An 18,376-nucleotide genomic window follows, 5' to 3' on the forward strand; every position below is an offset into this window, starting at 1 on the left:
CAACACAGAGAATTATTTTACCTTGATGAACCCCTTTCGAAATTATAAATTCGGAGCTGTCTTAGATGATATGAAAACCTCCTTTATCAGCTGGAAAGGTCCAAATGAAGTAGCAGGCATTCTCCACTGGTTCTTTATGAATCCAAAACAACCCATAATATGTCTTTACGTTTGCAGCCTAACTCAGATCAGAATGGTGGGAAATCCAGAAAATGGAAATTTCACTTTGGTGCAGTTGAAGAATGCTCCTCTCACATTGGCTGACTTTACATGCTGTTGGGTCAGAGTAGTGGGAAGTTTATTTTGCTTTGATCTGTGCAAAGCTAATCTGAAAGTGTTTGATGTCTAGTGTTGAAAAGATTCCATTTCTCACCGTAACGTCACTCAGCTCTGAGTGTTAAAATACATTAATGTACTAAATAATACAGCTGTTAGGATTTAATTTCCAACCTTACACTCCCACTTTATATCCTTATCCATTTATCAAACTTTGTGCATGCCTTGCGTTTGATTTTCTGACTATTTAAATGAATGGCCTGAAAATTATGCGCTGAGTACACTCCAAATTCTGATGTATGTCACCTGCATGATAGGCCGGTGCAACATTTCAACATTACCTCTATTGCCTTTGTGACCTTTTTCCAACTTGTCAATGAAGATACCCAATCACAGGTAACATCAACTCCAAGGGAAAAATAATTTTTGCACTTGGAAATTTTAAAGAAGGATCTACAACTAGCATTTTTGCATATTTGGAATGAGATCTCGACTTTGTGGGATAATGTAAAGCAATTTATAACAGATCGACAGCCTGTTTTACATCTCTCTGTAAAGAGACGTCTGCCTGTTTGCTCTCATACATTTTATACTATGGTTGCAGTCCATGAGACTGCAGCTTTGCCTCATTATCAAAAAAGCAGCGTTACCTACAAATATCAGACGTCTGACCCAGGAGGTGTCTAAAGTAGGGAATTGAAAGCGAAATAAAAACAGAAAATGCTGGAAACACTCAGCTAGTCTCGCAGCATCTGTGAAGAGGGAACAGCATTTTTTGAAGGAGCAGAACCTGCAAACTTCCCCCAACATCCAGCCTCCCTCCCAGAGCCCGGAAGGACCATGCAAGCTGCCCCACAGCCAGAATACACTGCAGGTGGGCTAAATTGACTGACAGTGAAACTTCCGTTCCTAACGATGGGAAAAGTCCTGCCCTCAGGAGCTGCTGACCAATCCGAGCTCTGTAGTGGGCGTTGCTGGGATGGCAACCAGTCCCCAAGAAGAAAGCCCAATAGACCCTGGAATGAGGTAAGCCCAGGGTATTGGGGGGTGTATTTGGCCAGCTTATGGAGAGTGGTGGGGATGTTGAGGGGGCGGGGGGGGGCGGGATGCATTTGAAGAACAGGCGGGTAGGCAGGAAGGGTGTTTATATCTTAGCAGGCTGCCCCCAATGCACCATCTGATCATCATTTCCCTTTTCTTTCCCAATCTTTCAAAACATTTTTTTCTAAACTTCTGCTCACACTACCACCCTCCTGCCCATCCCAAACATATTACGGTTTGGGTAGCATATCGTTGAGATCAATTGGCTTGCTATTAGCCTGAATTGACCGGTATTTATTCATTTAAATATGGTGATGGGCTACTAATTTCGGCACCTGCAAACCTACCATGTTATGGGGGTGACCTTGGGGATGGGTATGAGGGTGGTGGGCTAGCTATTTTACATGCGCCCCTGCCAGGAACACACCCGACGAGTGGGGAGTTGGTGGTGGTGGTGGTGGTGGTGGTGGTGGTGGTGGTGGTGGTTGGGGGGGGGGGGGGGGGGGGGGGGGGGGGGGAGCATCACATACTATCCATCCCAATGTTTCAGCTCAGTGACTTTTAATCCAAAAGTTATTTGGAAAGGTTGGCAGGAAAGGGGAGCAGATCTATTTAATATGGACAACAAATGGATAATCACTCAACGATTCACATAACACTCCTCCATCCACATTTGAACAACCATATTAACCCATATAAATGGACCTTGGCACAGTGGTTACCACTAGTGCCTCACAGTGCCAGGGACCCGGGTTCAATTCTGGCCTTGGGTGACTTTCTGCGTGGAGTGCGCACTTTCTCCCCATGACTGCGTGGGTTTCCTCCGGGTGTTCCGGGTGAATTGTTGAGGGATCAAAATGCAAACTCCACACACAGTCCAAAGATGTGCAGGTTAGGTGATTGGCCATGCTAAATTGCCTGTTAGTGTCCAACAAATGAGGTGGGGTTATGGGGATAGGGTTGAGGCATGGGCCCAGGCAGGGTACTCTTTTCATGGTTCAGTGCAGACTCGATGGGCTGAATGGCCTCCTTCTGCACCTATTCCCTTTTAACACCAGTAGCAATTCCAAGCCGCCATGTATTTCAAATGAGTAATAGGGACATCTGGATCACACATGTAGGACAAATATGAAAAATTTATTTTGTGTGAGATTAAAAATCACATCTCACAAAAGGCATATCTTACAAGTAGATCGAAAGATGTTGTGGTGTCAAAATGCAAGTGAGTTTGAGCACGATAGAGATTCGGTCAGAAACAGAAAGCAGGCCTGAATGTTCCATTTTTCACCATATCTTTTCTGGCATGAGCCAGAGCCAGTGTTAAACTAGTTGTTGTGCAGAGTGTTGTATGCTTGTCAGATGAACTTGCATTAGACTTCTAGCATTTTGCTAAGGTGGGAATTGAATGAGCTGACAAGCATAGTATCTCCCACACCATTTCTTTAGAAATGCACATGACACCTACCTCCCATGTGTGTCTAATGGAGTCTGTGTTCTGCAATTTATTTTCAACAGTGTGGTTTCTCGAATTGCCTCTGACATGCACTAATCTCCCAAGTGCTTTTCTTTATACATTGGAATGCAATCGTGGTTACTCTTTCAAACATTATTGGTGTGGGTTTTTTTTTAAGAGACAGGGTACACTTGCTAAATACACTTAACAAATTATCAATTTTATAAAGTACAGCTCAAGAATGCACTGAAAGAGCCACATTTAATGCTAAATCAGGAAAAGGTGTCAAAGAATTTTAAGGATATTGGGCAGCATTAAATGGAGGTTGTGATATTTTTAAAAGATAGGCTTGCAGACCATGAAGGTACAAACAACAAGAGCTTTATTGGAAAGGTGTTTACTCAACAAGCTGTAACAATAGACTGATTGTTACCCTGCACCTGCAGTCAATGATATCATCAATATGTCACAAAAGGCATATCGTACTCTTAAAGTGAGCTTATTCCAACGAGGAACAAACATGAATACACAACAATTTCCTCCCCCTTTACATCAGAAGTTCCTGCAATGAAACACAATGGGCGGAATTCTCCGCTCCCGCGCGGCATCGGGAAGGCTGTTGTTAACTCGGCCGAGTTTCACGACGGCCTCGGAGGCCGCTCCTTGCACCCTATTCACCCCCCCACCCAGGAGGCTAGGAGCGGCGCTCCGTAAATCTCGGCCGCTGGGCCCTGACGCTTGCGTCAAGACGGCGCACCGAGAATAACGCGACGGCGGCGCCTAAGTGACGTCAGCCGCACATGCGCAGGTTGGCCGGCTCCAACCCACGCATGCGCGGTTGCCGTCTTCCCCGCCGCTGCCCCGCAAGACGTGGCGACTTGATCTTGTGGGGCGGCGGAGGGGAAAGAGTGCGTCTCTTGGAGATGCCGGCCCGACAAGACTTCCGGTTGCGGCTATGACTAGCTAAGCCGCACATTTGGAAGCTCCTGCGACAAAGGTGTTTTTGGGCCAATTGGAGGGCCCCAACGGTGCTGAAAAAACGAATCCCGGTGGGGGAAGGTCCCCTGAGGAGAACTAGACCGATTTTATGGTCGGTACCCGGAGTGGAGCGGCAAGAAAAACGGCAGCAGCTCCCCAAAAAAAGCGGGGGAAGAAAATCAAAATGGTGGCCGGCGGCGCATCGTAGGAGTGGAAGAAATGGGCGGAGGAGCAGCAGGCCGCTCTCCTCCGTTTTTTCACGGAGATGAAAGTGGAGCTCTTAGAGTCCATGAACGCGACGGCCACCAGGTTGGTGGGAGCCCAGGCGATCCAAGAGGCGTCGATTAAAGATCTGCAGCAGGAGATGACCGCGAGGGAGGAGGAGGCCACAGTCATCGGGGCAAAGGTGGAGGTGCACGAGGCACTCCACATGAAGTGGCAGAGCCGCTTCGAGGAGCTGGACACTCGGATGAGGAGGAAAAATTTGAGGATCCTGGGCCTGGAAGAAGGCCTGGAGGGGTCGGATCTCCCGGGATATGTGGCGGAGATGTTGAGCTCCCTGATGGGGGAAGGGGCCGGTCCGGCGCCCCTGGAATTGGAAGAGGCATACTGGGTCATGGCCAGGAGGCCTAGGGCAAACGAGCCCCCGAGGGCGGTGCTGGTGCGGTTCCAGCGGCTAAGTGATCGAGAGAAAGTCCTGAGGTGGGCAAAAAGGGAGAAAAGCAGCAAGTGGCAGAACTCGACGGTAAGGGTGTACCAGGACTGGAGTGCGGAGGTGGCAAAGCGGCGGGCCCGGTACAACCGGACAAAGGCGGTGCTACACGCGAAAAAGATCAAATTTGGAATGCTGCAACCGGCGCGCTTGTGGGTCACCTACAAGGACCAACATCATTATTTTGAGTCCCCAGAGGAGGCCTGGACCTTTGTACAAGAGGAAAAGTTGGACACGAACTAAAACCTGGGAGCACCGGCGGTCGTAGCCGCCTGGGGACTCTTGATTGAGCAAGTGGCCCTTTTCTTTTTCAGGCCAGGTCGGAACTGGGTAACAGTTTCATAGAACATAGAACATAGAACAGTACAGCACAGAACAGGCCCTTCGGCCCTCAATGTTGTGCCGAGCCATGATCACCCTACTCAAACCCACGTATCCACCCTATACCCGTAACCCAACAACCCCCCCCCTTAACCTTACTTTTATTAGGACACTACGGGCAATTTAGCATGGCCAATCCACCTAACCTGCACATCTTTGGACTGTGGGAGGAAACCGGAGCACCCGGAGGAAACCCACGCACACAGGGGGAGGACGTGCAGACTCCACACAGACAGTGACCCAGCCGGGAATCGAACCTGGGACCCTGGAGCTGTGAAGCATTTATGCTAACCACCATGCTACCCTGCTGCCCCAAACTGGAAACACCAGATGTTTCTGCCCGGTTTCGAACCGGGGACCATTCGCGTGTAAAGCGAATGTGATAACCACTACACTACAGAAACAGCTGTGATTTCGTGGATTGTTTGGGGTGTTTTTTCTCGAACGGTTGACTTTTCTGAATATCTTGAAGGTTTCGAGTTGTTGGGTGTTTCTGTATATTTGTACTGTTGAAATCTCTATTGTGGGTCGTTGGCTTCTTATGGGGTGTTTCTTCCCGTTTCCAATTTCCCTTAGTTATTTACCCCTCTTACCCTTTTTCTTTGGGTGCTTGGGGGGGTTTTTTGTTCCCTTTTTTTTTTCGGGTTATGGTTATCTGCGGTTATTTATACTGTTTGATGGAGGGTGATGGTTGGGCACACTGTTAGTTGATAGTTAGTTAATTATTTTGTTATTTAAGTATGTAGTTAAGTATTTATGTATTTAGTTGCCATTGGGTATTTATATCGTTAAGTTGGGGAGACGGGACGGGGGGGAGCGGGTTGATTATGCGGGTCTTTCTCGGGGGTTTTAAGGGGATCTTTCACGGGCGCAGATGGGGTGAACCGGGAGGAGTCGGAATGTGGCAGGAGCAGCCGGGTCAGCGGAGACCAGCTGACTCTCGGGAGTACGATGTTGGGTACATCGCGGCTAGGAGGGGTCCTAGCCAGGGCGGGGGGGGGGGGGGGGGGGGGGGGGGGGGGGGGGGGGGGCGGGGGGGGGACACCGGGTTGCTGCTGGAAAGACCAGGGACGAGAAGGGGAGAGCCGGGGGGGTGGGGGGGGGGGCCATCGCTATGGGAAGCGGGTCAGAAAAGGAGGGATGACCCGGGGCGAGCAAGGGACAAGACATGGCTAATCGACAGGGAGTAGGGACGGGTCGCTCTGCGATCCGATTGATCACGTGGAACGTAAGGGGGCTGAATGGGCCGGTCAAAAGATCAAGGGTCTTCTCACACCTGAAGGGACTGAAGGCTGATGTAGCAATGCTGCAGGAGACTCATTTGAGGGTAGCAGATCAGGTCCGCCTGAGAAGGGGGTGGGTGGGACAGGTGTTCCACTCAGGCTTGGATATCAAGAATCGGGGGGGTGGCGATTTTGGTGGGAAAGAGGGTGTCGTTTGTGGCGTCAGAGGTGGTGGCAGACAAGGAGGGCAGGTACGTGATGGTGAGGGGTAGGCTGCAGGGGGAGAATGTGGTACTGGTAAATGTGTATGCCCCGAACTGGGACGACGAGGGTTTTATGAGGCGCCTGCTGGGCCTCATCCCGGGACTGGAGGCAGGGGGCCTGATCATGGGAGGGGACTTTAATACGGTGTTAGACCCTGGGCTGGATAGATCGAGTTCCAGGACGAATAGGAGGCCGGCAGCGGCAGAGGTGTTAAGGGGGTTCATGGAGCAGATGGGAGGGGTAGACCCATGGAGATTTGGTAGGCCTAGGACGAGGGAGTATTCTTTTTTCTCCCACGTCCACAGAGTGTACTCTAGGATCGATTTTTTCGTATTGAACAGGGGGCTGATACCGAGAGTGCAGGACACGGAGTACTCGGCCATTGCGATATCGGACCATGCACCACATTGGGTGGACGTGGACATGGGGGAGGCGCGGGATCAACGCCCGTTGTGGCGCCTGGATGTAGGGCTGTTGGCGGACGAAGAGGTGTGCAGAAGGGTGAGAACGGGCATTGAGAACTATCTGGGTACGAATGACACAGGTGAGGTGCAGGTGGGGACGGTCTGGGAGGCCTTGAAAGCAGTGATTAGAGGAGAGCTGATCTCCATAAGGGCACACAGAGAGAGGAAGGAGAGGCAGGAAAGGGAGAGGCTGGTGGGGGAGCTCCTAGAAGTAGATAGGAAATATGCGGCGGCACCAGAGGAGGGGCTATTAAGGGAGCGGCGTAGCTTGCAGGCCAGGTTCGACCTACTGACCCCTAGGAAGGCGGAAATGCAGTGGAGAAGGGCGCAGGGTGCGGCGTATGAGTACGGGGAAAAGGCGAGCAGGATGCTGGCACACCAGCTTCGTAAGCGAGATGCAGCCAGAGAGATTGGGGGAGTGAGAGAGAGGGGTGGGGACGTAGTGCAGAAGGGGCAAGAGGTGAATAGGGTCTTTAGGGACTTCTATAGGGAATTGTATAGGTCTGAACCGCCGAAGAGGAGAGGGGGAATGAAGAACTTTCTCGACAAATTGGGGTTCCCAAAGGTACAGGAGGAGCTGGTAGAAGGGTTGGGGGCGCCGATAGAGCTGCAGGAGCTAATTAAAGGGATAGGCCAGATGCAGGCGGGGAAGGCGCCGGGGCCAGATGGGTTCCCGGTGGAGTTTTACAGGAAATTTGTGGACTTGGTGGGTCCAGTGCTGGTGCGAGCCTTTAATGAGGCGCGCGAGGGGGGGGGGTTCTGCCCCCAACGATGTCGCAGGCCCTGATCTCCTTGATTTTGAAGCGGGACAAGGACCCGGTCCAGTGCGGGTCCTACAGGCCCATCTCCCTCCTGAATGTTGACGCCAAGCTGTTAGCAAAGGTCCTGGCAACCAGGATAGAGGACTGTGTGCCAGGGGTAGTCCATGAAGACCAGACGGGGTTCGTGAAGGGACGCCAACTTAACACAAATGTCCGGAGATTGCTAAATGTGATTATGATGCCAGCAGTGGAAGGGGAGGCGGAGATAGTGGTAGCGCTGGACGCGGAGAAGGCATTTGACAGGGTGGAGTGGGAATACTTGTGGGAGACGTTGGAAAGGTTTGGGTTTGGGGAGGGATTTATCAAGTGGGTAAAACTGCTCTATTCAGCTCCGATGGCAAGCGTGGTAACAAACGGGAGGAGGTCAGAATATTTTGGGCTCCATCGAGGTACTAGGCAGGGATGTCCCCTATCTCCCTTACTCTTTGCATTAGCGATTGAGCCATTGGCGATGGCACTGAGGGGTTCAGGGGGGTGGAGAGGACTGACAAGGGGAGGGGAGGAACATCGGGTCTCGCTCTATGCGGATGATTTGTTGTTGTATGTGGCAGACCCGGAGGGGGGAATGCCGGAGGTAATGGGGATACTAGCGGAGTTCGGGGACTTTTCGGGGTATAAATTAAATCTGGGGAAAAGTGAGGTCTTTGTAATACACCCGGGAGACCAAGGGGAGGGAATTGGGAGGCTCCCCTTCAAAAGAGCAGTTAAAAGTTTTAGGTATTTGGGGGTGCAGGTGGCAAAGAACTGGGGGACCCTCCACAAGTTGAACTTTTCCAGACTGGTGGAACAGATGGAGGAGGAATTTAAGAGGTGGGACATGGTGCCGCTGTCGCTGGCAGGGAGGGTGCAGTCAGTTAAAATGACGGTCCTCCCGAGGTTCTTGTTTTTGTTCCAGTGTCTGCCCATCTTCCTCCCCAGGGCCTTTTTCAAGAAGGTAACGAGTAGTATCATGGGGTATGTGTGGGCACATGGCACCCCGAGAGTTAGAAGGGTCTTTTTGGAGCGGAGTAGGGATAGTGGAGGGCTGGCGTTACCCAACCTTTCAGGATATTACTGGGCGGCAAATACATTGATGGTACGAAAGTGGATGATGGAAGGGGAGGGGGCAGCCTGGAAGCACATGGAGAGGGCGTCCTGCGGCAATATAAGCTTAGGGGCACTGGTAACGGCACCATGGCCGCTCCCTCCCACAAGGTATACCACGAGCCCGGTGGTGGCGGCCACCCTCAAGATCTGGGGGCAGTGGAGGTGACACAGGGGGGAAGTGGGAGGTCTGATAGGGGCACCACTAAGAGGGAACCACAGATTTGCGCCGGGAAACACAGGAGGGGGATTCCAGAGCTGGCAGAGGGCGGGTATTAGACAACTGAGGGACTTGTTTATAGAGGGGAGGTTTGCGAGCCTGGGAGAGCTGGAGGAGAAATTTGGGCTCCCCCCGGGGAACACGTTCAGGTACCTCCAAGTGAAGGCATTTGCCAGACGACAGGTAGCGGGGTTCCCCGCGCTCCCCGACAGGGGGGTGAGTGATAGGGTGCTATCAGGGGTCTGGGTCGGGGAGGGGAAGATCTCGGACATCTATAAGATTATGCAGGAGGTGGAGGAGGTACCAGTAGTGGAGCTGAAAGATAAGTGGGAGTTAGAGCTGGGGGAACAGATAGAGGACGGGACATGGGCAGACGCCCTGGAGAGGGTCAACTCGTCGTCGTCATGTGCGAGACTAAGTCTCATTCAATTTAAGGTACTGCATAGAGCCCACATGACGGGGACAAGGATGAGTCGGTTTTTCGGGGGTGAAGACAGGTGTATTAGATGTTCGGGAAGCCCTGCGAATCATGCACATATGTTTTGGGCATGTCCGGCACTGGAGGAGTTCTGGAAGGGGGTGGCAGGGACGGTGTCGAGAGTGGTGGGGTCCAGGGTCAAGCCAGGATGGGGACTTGCGATCTTCGGGGTTGGGTGGAACCGGGGGTACAGGAGGCGGGGGAGGCTGGAATATTAGCCTTTGCGTCCTTGGTGGCTCGGAGGAGGATCTTGATTCAGTGGAGGGACGAAAGGCCTCCGAGTGTTAACACCTGGTTAAACGACATGGCAAACTTCATCCAATTGGAAAGGATCAAATTCGCCCTGAGAGGGTCGGTGCAGGGGTTTTTCAGGCGATGGCAACCCTTCCTAGACCTCTTGGATCAGAGATAGAAACTGAGGCCGTGACAGCAGCAACCCGGGAGGGGAGGGGAGGGCGGGAGGGAGGGGGGGGGAGGGGGGGGGAGGGGGGACAAAGACGAAGGAAGTACGGTAGCGGTGGTGGCACGGGCAAGGCCTGCCCGAGGACGCTGCTAGAAATGATAAGTTGGTCGGACTGTCGGTTCGCCGGCGGGGGGGGGGGGGGGGGGGGGGGGGGGGGGGGGGGGGGGGGGAACGCGCGAGTAGGGGGGTGGGGGGGGGGGGACTTTTTTTTTCTTTTTTTTGTTAAGTAGGGGGGTTTGACTTTGTTTTGTTATAATTTAAATGTAAATGTAGGGGGGGTTAAAATGTTTGTATTTTGAAAAATTTCTTCAATAAAAATTATTTAAAAAAAAAAGGAGATGCCGGCCCGACGATCGGTGGGCACTGATCACGGGCCAGTCCCCTCCTGAGCACGGCCGTGGTGCTCACTCCCCTCTCCGCCCCCACAAGCCACAAATGAACCTTTGGCGCCATGTTCACGACGGCAGCGACCAGGTGTGGTTGCCGCCGACGTGAACAGTTCGGGAACGTCAGGCCGCTCGGCCCATCCGGGCCGGAGAATTGCCGGTCGCCGCAAAAAACGGCGACCGTCGATTCTCCGAACGGAGGGTTGGGAGAATTGCGGGGAGTGCCAAGGCAGCGTGTAATGTGTCGCCCGGCCCTCCCGCGATTCTCCCACCCGGCCAATTCCGCCCAATATAACATTAACAATAAAAATGTACAGTATGAACAATTAACAAACACATCTGTCAATAAGTTAGACATTTCGGAGGACCTTGATTTCTGTGTGGTTGTCAAGAACAAAGAACAAAGAACAAAGAAAATTACAGCACAGGAACAGGCCCTTCGGCCCTCCCAGCCTGCGCCGATCCAGATCCTCTATCTAAAACTGTTGCATATTTTCTAATGATCTGTATCCCTCAGCTCTCTGCCCTTTCATGTATCTGTCTGGATACATCTTAAATGACGTTATCGTGCCCGCCTCTACCACCTCCGCTGGCAAAATGTTCCAGGCACCCATCACCCTCTGCGTAAAAAACTTTCCACGCATATCTCCCTTAAACTTTCCCCCTCTCACCTTGAAATCATGTCCCCTTGTAATTGACACCCCCACTCTTGGAAAAATCTTGTTGCTATCCACCCTGTCAATACCTTTCATAATTTTGGAGACTTCAATCAGGACCCCCTCAACCTCCGTCTTTCCAACAAAAACAATCCTAATCTACTCAACCTTTCTTCATAGCTAGCACCCTCCATACCAGGCAACATCCTGGTGAACCCCCTCTGCACCCTCTCTAGAGCATCCACATCCTTCTGGTGATGTGGCGACCAGAACTGCACGCAGTATTCCAAATGTGGCCTAACCAAAGTCCTATACAACTGTAACATTACCTGCCACCTCTTGTACTCAATACCCCATCCGATGAAGGCAAGCATGCCGTATGCCTTCTTGACCACTCTATCGACCCCACCTTCAGGGTACAATGGACCTAAACTCCCAGATCTCTCTGTACATCAATTTTCCCCAGGACTCTTCCATTGACCGTATAGTCTGCTCTTGAATTGGAACTTCCAAAATGCATCACCTCGCATTTGCATGGATTGATCTCCATCTGCCATTTATCTGCCCAACTCTCCAATCTATCTATATTTTGCTGTATTCTCTGACAGTCCCCCTCGCTATCTGCAACTTCTTAGTATCATCTGCAAACAATCTTAGTATCATCTGCAAACTGGCTAATCAGACCACCTATACCTTCATCCAGATCATTTATGTAGATCACAAACAACAGTGGTCCAAGCATGGATCCCTGTGGAACACCTTCCGTGTGGATTCCATTTTGAGACACTCCCTTCCACCACTACTCTCTGTCTCCTGTTGCCCAGCCAGTTCTTTATCCATCTAGCTAGTACACCCTGAACCCCATGCAACTTCACTTTTTCCATCAACCTGCCATGGGAAACTTTATCAAATACCTTACTGAAGTCTATATATATGACATCTACAGCCCTTCCCTCATCAATTGACTTTGTCACTTCCTCAAAGAATTCTATTAGGATGGTAAGACATGACCTTCCCTGCACAAAACCATGCTGCCTATCACTGATAAGTCTATTTTCTTCCAAATGTGAATAGATCCTATCCCTCAGTATCTTCTCCAACAGTTTGCCTACCACTGACGTCAAGCTCACAGGTCTATAATTCCCTGGATTATCCCTGCTACCCTTCTTAAACAAAGGGACAACATTAGCAATTCTCCAGTCCTCCGGGACTTCACCCGTGCTCAAGGATGCTGCAAAGATATCTGTTAAGGCCCCAGCTATTTCGTCTCTCGCTTCCCTCAGTAACCTGGGATAGATCCCATCTGGACCTGGGGACTTGTCCACCTTAATGCCTTTTGGAATACCCAAAACTTCCCCTTCTTAATGCCAACTTGACCTAGAGTATTTATAACATCCATCCCTAACCTCAACATCCGTCATGTCCCTCTCCTTGGTGAATACCGATGCAAAGTACTCATTAAGAATCTCACCCATTTCCTCTGACTCCACACCTAAATTCCCTCTTTTATCTTTGAGTGGGCCAATCTTTTCTCTAGTTACCCTCTTGCTCCTTATATACGAATAAAAGGCTTTGGGATTTTCCTTAGCCCTGTTAGCCAAAGATATTTGGCTAATATAGGGGGCCTCACGGTAGCATGGTGGTTAGCATCAATGCTTCACATCTCCAGGGTCCCAGGTTCGATTCCCGGCTGGGTCACTGTCTGTGTGGAGTCTGCACGTCCTCCCCGTGTGTGCGTGGGTTTCCTCCGGGTCCAAAGATGTGCGGGTTAGGTGGATTGGCCATGCTAAATTGCCCGTAGTGTAAGGTTAATGGGGGGATTGTTGGGTTACAGGTATACGGGTTACATGGGTTTGAGTAGGGTGATCATTGTTCGGCACAACATTGAGGGCCGAAGGGCCTGTTCTGTGCTGTACTGTTCTATATTTCTTGACCCTTTTTAGCCCTCTTTATTGCGCGTTTGAGATTTGTCCTACTTTCTCGATATTACTCCAAAGCTTCATCAGTTTTAAGTCGCCTCGATCTTACGTATGCTTCCTTTTTCATCTTAGCTAGTCTCACAATTCCACCCGTCATCCATGGTTCCCTAATCTTGCCATTTCTATCCCTCATTTTCACAGGGACATGTCTGTCCTGCACTCTAATCAACCTTTCCTTAAAAGACTCCCACATTTCAAATGTGGATTTACCCTTAAACAGCTGCTCCCAATGCACATTCCCTAGCTCCTGCCGAATTTTGTTATACTTGGCCTTTCCCCAATTTAGCACTCTTCCTTTAGGACCACTCTCGTCTTTGTACATGAGTATTCTAAATCTTACGGAATTGTGATCACTATTCCCAAAGTAACCGCCGACTGAAACTTCAACCACCTGGCCGGGATCATTCCCCAATACCAGGTCCAGTATGGCCCCTTCCAGAGTTGGACTATTTACATACTGCTCTAAAAAACTCTCCTGGATGCTCTTTACAAATTCTGCTCCATCTACGCCTCCAACACTACATGAGTCCCATTAAATATTGGTGAAGTTAAAATCTCCCATCACGACCACCCTATTGCTCCTACATTTTTCTATAATCTGTCTACATGTTTGTACCTGTACTTCACGCTGACTTTTGGGAGGCCTGTAGTAAAGTCCCAACAATGTTACTGCACCCTTCCTATTTCTTAGCTCTACCCATATTGCCTCAGTGCTCGAATCCTCTATCGTGCCCTCTTAAATCAGAGCTATGATATCATCTCTGACCAGTAATGCAACTCCTCCACCCCTTTTACCTCCATCTCTATCCCTCCTGAAGCATCTATACCCTGGGATATTTAGTTGCCAATCTTGCCCTTCACTCAACCAAGTCTCAGTAATATCAATAACATCATATTCCCAGGTACTAATCCAAGCCCTAAATTCATCTGCTTTACCTGCTACAGTTCTCGCAGTAAAACAAATGCACCTCAGACCACCTGGCCCTTTGCATTCATCATCTCTTCCCTGTCTACTATTCCCCTTAGTCACAATGAGTTTATTATCTAGTACCTTACTGGCTTTAGTTGCTGCCTCTTTACTGACCTCTAACTTCCTAATCTGGTTCCCATCCCCCTGCCACATTAGTTTAAAACCTCCCCAACAGTGTTAGCAAAAGCGCCCCCGAGGACATTGGTTCCAGTCCTGCCCAGGTGTAGACCATCCGATTTGTAATGGTCCCACCGCCCCCAAAACTGGTTCCAATGTCCCAAAAATCTGAAACCCTCCCTCCTGCACCATCTCTCAAGCCACGTATTCATTCTGACTATTCTTGAATTTCTACTCTGACTGTCTCGTGGCACTGGTAGCAATCCTGAGATTACTACCTGTGAGGTCCTACTTTTTAACTTATCTCCTAACTCCCTAAATTCTGATTGTAGGACCTCATCCCTTTTTTTACCTATATCGTTGGTGCCTATATGCACCACAACAACTGGCTGTTCACCCTCCCCCTTCAGTATGTCCTGCAGCCGATCTGAGACATCCCTGACCCGTGCAACCGGGAGACAACATACCATTCGGGAGTCTCGTTTTCGACCACAGAAACGCCTGTCTACTCCCCTTACAATTGAATCCCCTATGACTATGGCCCTGCCAGTCTTTTTCCCACCCTTCTGTGCAGCAGAGCCAGCCACGGTGCCATGAGCCTGGCTACTACTGCCTTTCCCTGGTGAGTCATCTCCCCCAACAGTATCCAAAATGGTATACCTGTTTTGGAGGGAGATGACCGCAGGGGACACCTGCTCTACCTTCCTGCTCTTTCTCTGCCTTTTGGTCACCCATTCCCTGTCTCCCTCACCAATCCTAATCTGCGGTGTGACTAACTCACTGAACGTGCTATCCACAACCTCCTCAGCATCACGGATGCTCCAAAGTGAGTCCATCCACAGCTCCAGAGCCGTCATGCGGTCTAACAGGAGCTGCAGCTGGACACACTTCCTGCACATGAAGGAAGCAGGGGCATCAGCTGCGTCCCTGAACTCCCACATTGAGCATGAGGAGCATAACATGGGTCTGGGTTCTCCTACCATTTTTACACTTTACCTTAACTGATTACAAATATAATATCAAATAATGAATAAGTGAAAGGAATAAAGATTTTACTTACCAATCACAATACTTACCAACACACGAAGAGTTCAATTTCTCCAAGCTACTGCTAATTGGAGCACTTTCCTTACCAGCCAATCAGGTCACTGCTTTGCTGTGATGTCACTCATCAAATTTATCCCTAAAGACCCTGTGGCCGCTGTTTAAGCAGCGCAGCAGCTCCGCCCACTCCAACAGCTGAATTCCCACCGAAAAGACTCGAATCCACGAAGCAGCTAGTTTAAATACTCACCGCTCGACTCTCTAGCTGCGCCCACTCCAACAGCTGAATTCCCACCGAAAAGACTCGAATCCACGAAGCAGCTAGTTTAAATACTCACCGCTCGACTCTGTAGGTCCGCCCACTCCAACAGCTGAATTCCCGCCGAAAAGACTCGAATCCACGAAGCAGCTAGTTTAAATACTCATCCCCCGACTCTGTAGCTCCGCTCACTCCAACAGCTGTATTCCCGCCGACCTCGTCAGCCAACCTCAGACATCTGTGTTTTAATGTTGACCGTAACCTCTGGTGTTTTTGGTTGAGCTTGGACGTCATCAGTAATTGTCCCCACCAGAGTTGATGTTGACTCTTTGGCAAATCAGCGTGTCTTCTCAGGACTGCACTGCTGATTGCACAGCAATGCTTGCTCTCAATGCTGTTAGTGGCCGATGGGCACCGCAACCCTTAACTCCGCAACCCTTCTGACACCTGTCCACAACCCACCCAAGGGTTAAGACCCGCACTTTGTAAAACCCTGGTGTAGGAGACCAGTCCTTCCTGTGCCAAAATGATGGCAAGTATCCCCTTCTCACTGGTGATGTAGTTCTTTGCCAATAAATCCTGACCTTTCTGATAAACATGGCGTTTAGCCCTGTTCTCACGCCACAAAACCTAACTTTGCTGTTTCCTCTCAACAATTTTTCTTGCCTTAGGTGGCTTCAGCAGATCAAACACTGTGCGTAACTGATGTTTTACCATGAGTAATGCTGGAGAACTTTAGGTTGTTGAATGTGTTGTATTCCTCTATGTCATCAGGAATTGCTTGGTTATTTTGATAATGATCCTTGCTAATGAGTTACCTTCAATGCATTCAGTCCATGTAAACTTATATGTAAAAGTTTACATATAAAATTTTGGCATACATAAAATGAAAATAGTGTTTGGCAGTGTCAAATATGTAAAACAACGTTGAAATGTCTTGTAAGGCTGGACAGGTTTATGCCAATGAGGATTAGATAATAATTGTGCCATGCACAGAAATAACTATTCAATTATCAAAATAATGTGCAGAATTATCATCATTCTCAGTCATCATCCTCTTCCTCCACATTTCAGGAATTGGTATTTTACCAATACCAATTTCAGGTATTGGTAAAAACGTTTGATTCTGAAAATGATGCCTCGAGGTTCCTCATAAGACCATAAGACCATAAGACTCATCCATCTGTGCATAGTTTATTTCTGCTTTGTTCAAGGATCTTGATGCAAACACTATGAGCATCACTTCACCATTGGCCGTTCTATGAGAAACCACAGCTCCCAACCCATAAGATGATATGTCGTACGCTAGTTGCAATGTAATTTTGAGTCAAAGTCTGTCAGGACTTTTGACTTTAGCAGTATCTCCTTAGCTTGTAAGAATACCTTCTTGCACTGATCCGCTCGCTTCCATTTCCTTCCTTGACACAATAGGTTCTGTACAGGCTTGAGAATAGTTGCTAGATTAAATACTAGATCGCCTTCAAGATGTGAAGGCAGCATGGTAGCATTGTGGATAGCACAATCGCTTCACAGCTCCAGGGTCCCAGGTTCGATTCCGGCTTGGGTCACTGTCTGTGCGGAGTCTGCACATCCTCCCCATGTGTGCGTGGGTTTCCTCCGGGTGCTCCGGTTTCCTCCCACAGTCCAAAGATGTGCAGGTTAGGTGGATTGGACATGAAAAATTGCCCTTAGTGTTGGGTGGGGTTACTGGGTTATGGGGATAGGGTGGAGGTGTTAACCTTGGGTAGGGTGCTCTTTCCAGGAGCCGGTGCAGACTCGATGGGCCGAATGGCCTCCTTCTGCACTGTAAAAAAAAAATTCTATGTATTAGGGACAAACCCTCCATAATAGTTTAATGAGCTGCCAAATTATGTTTTTGGTGCTTTCAAGAACAGAATGAGAATAAATGCAGAGCAAAACAGGAATTTAGAGTTACACCATTCAAGCCAGAAGATAAAGCGCTTTTGATGCGTGATGGCCATGTTGGAAATCCAATCATTTGTTGCAACCAACACAAAAGAATCAATGATCACAGTCAAGCGGTTAACAAATCATCACAAAAAATGCTTTAGGGTGACTGTTTTCGTTAAAGTAGACATAACTATTTTTATGACTGAGAATCTGCTGTAGTTGTCAATGACAACAAGCACATATTCACCAGTGTGAAAGTCTGCAAAATCAATACTTAGCTCCATCCAAGTTACTGGAGATAGTTCAGGCATCTTGAGAGGATAACTAAGATTTGTGATTGTTTGACAAAGCAGACACGGATTGATTTTGTGAACCTCCATGCTGTCAATACCTTTTCCCGAAGGAATTATTTGGTTTTGACAAGTCCCTGCTAACCCTCATGGATTATACCAACAAGATATTCTCACTGATTCTCACGGAATGACAATATAATTGCTGTGTAAGATGTGATCTGATGCTATAACAATGAGCTCATTTCAACCATTGTGAAGACCTTACAGGGATTTTTTTTGTTGCCACACTTTTGATCAGTCTTTTCAGTGTCCCAATTCCATAGCTGGTATACTGAGTTGTAACGCCTCATCTTGTTTTGTTGCCGCTTTGATGTCAGTTAGTTTTAATGACTTTAAATAGCACTTCGAATTGCATAATTAAGATATTGTTTAGTAACCTTTTCCTCAAGACTAGTATACAGACTCTTGACAGATGTCACAAAAGATATTCACTGGACGAAGCTTGCCGAGTTGATACTTAACATGGAATTTGTACTCTTGTAGTTTGAGTATCCAATACTCTGAGTTGAATAAGCTTACTGGTGATCTTTGATCGATTATTACATCAAACTTTCTTCCATACAAGCAGAGATGAAAATGTAACATTCCCCCCATGTGATTGATGGCACTTCTCTCCATGTTTGCAAATAACTTTGCTCTACGGTTTTTAACGATTGGCTTGCCATCGCAATACTTAATGGGTTCTGTGGTGAATGTATTCACCCAAGTATGAGCTGTCTGTATAATGCTGTGACCTATGACCATGTACTGGAACCTGGTGGGCTCAACCTCTGGCTCCGCCCTCCCCAGGGCGATATATAGATCGGCCACCTGTGGGTGGCACTCATTTGTACAGCAGACACTG

General features: G+C 49.0%; 1 non-coding gene across 1 annotated transcript; it reads right to left on the reverse strand.

Annotated features, from left to right (window-relative positions):
- Positions 1 to 5,172: 5,172 nt before the first annotated feature.
- trnav-uac lies at positions 5,173 to 5,245 on the reverse strand. Its single transcript has one exon. It is a non-coding gene; the product is annotated as a tRNA-Val (tRNA).
- Between the last annotated feature and the right edge of the window lie 13,131 nt (positions 5,246 to 18,376).

This window comes from Scyliorhinus canicula, chromosome 3 (assembly GCF_902713615.1).
Source record: "Scyliorhinus canicula chromosome 3, sScyCan1.1, whole genome shotgun sequence".
Taxonomy (NCBI): Eukaryota; Metazoa; Chordata; class Chondrichthyes; order Carcharhiniformes; family Scyliorhinidae; genus Scyliorhinus; species Scyliorhinus canicula.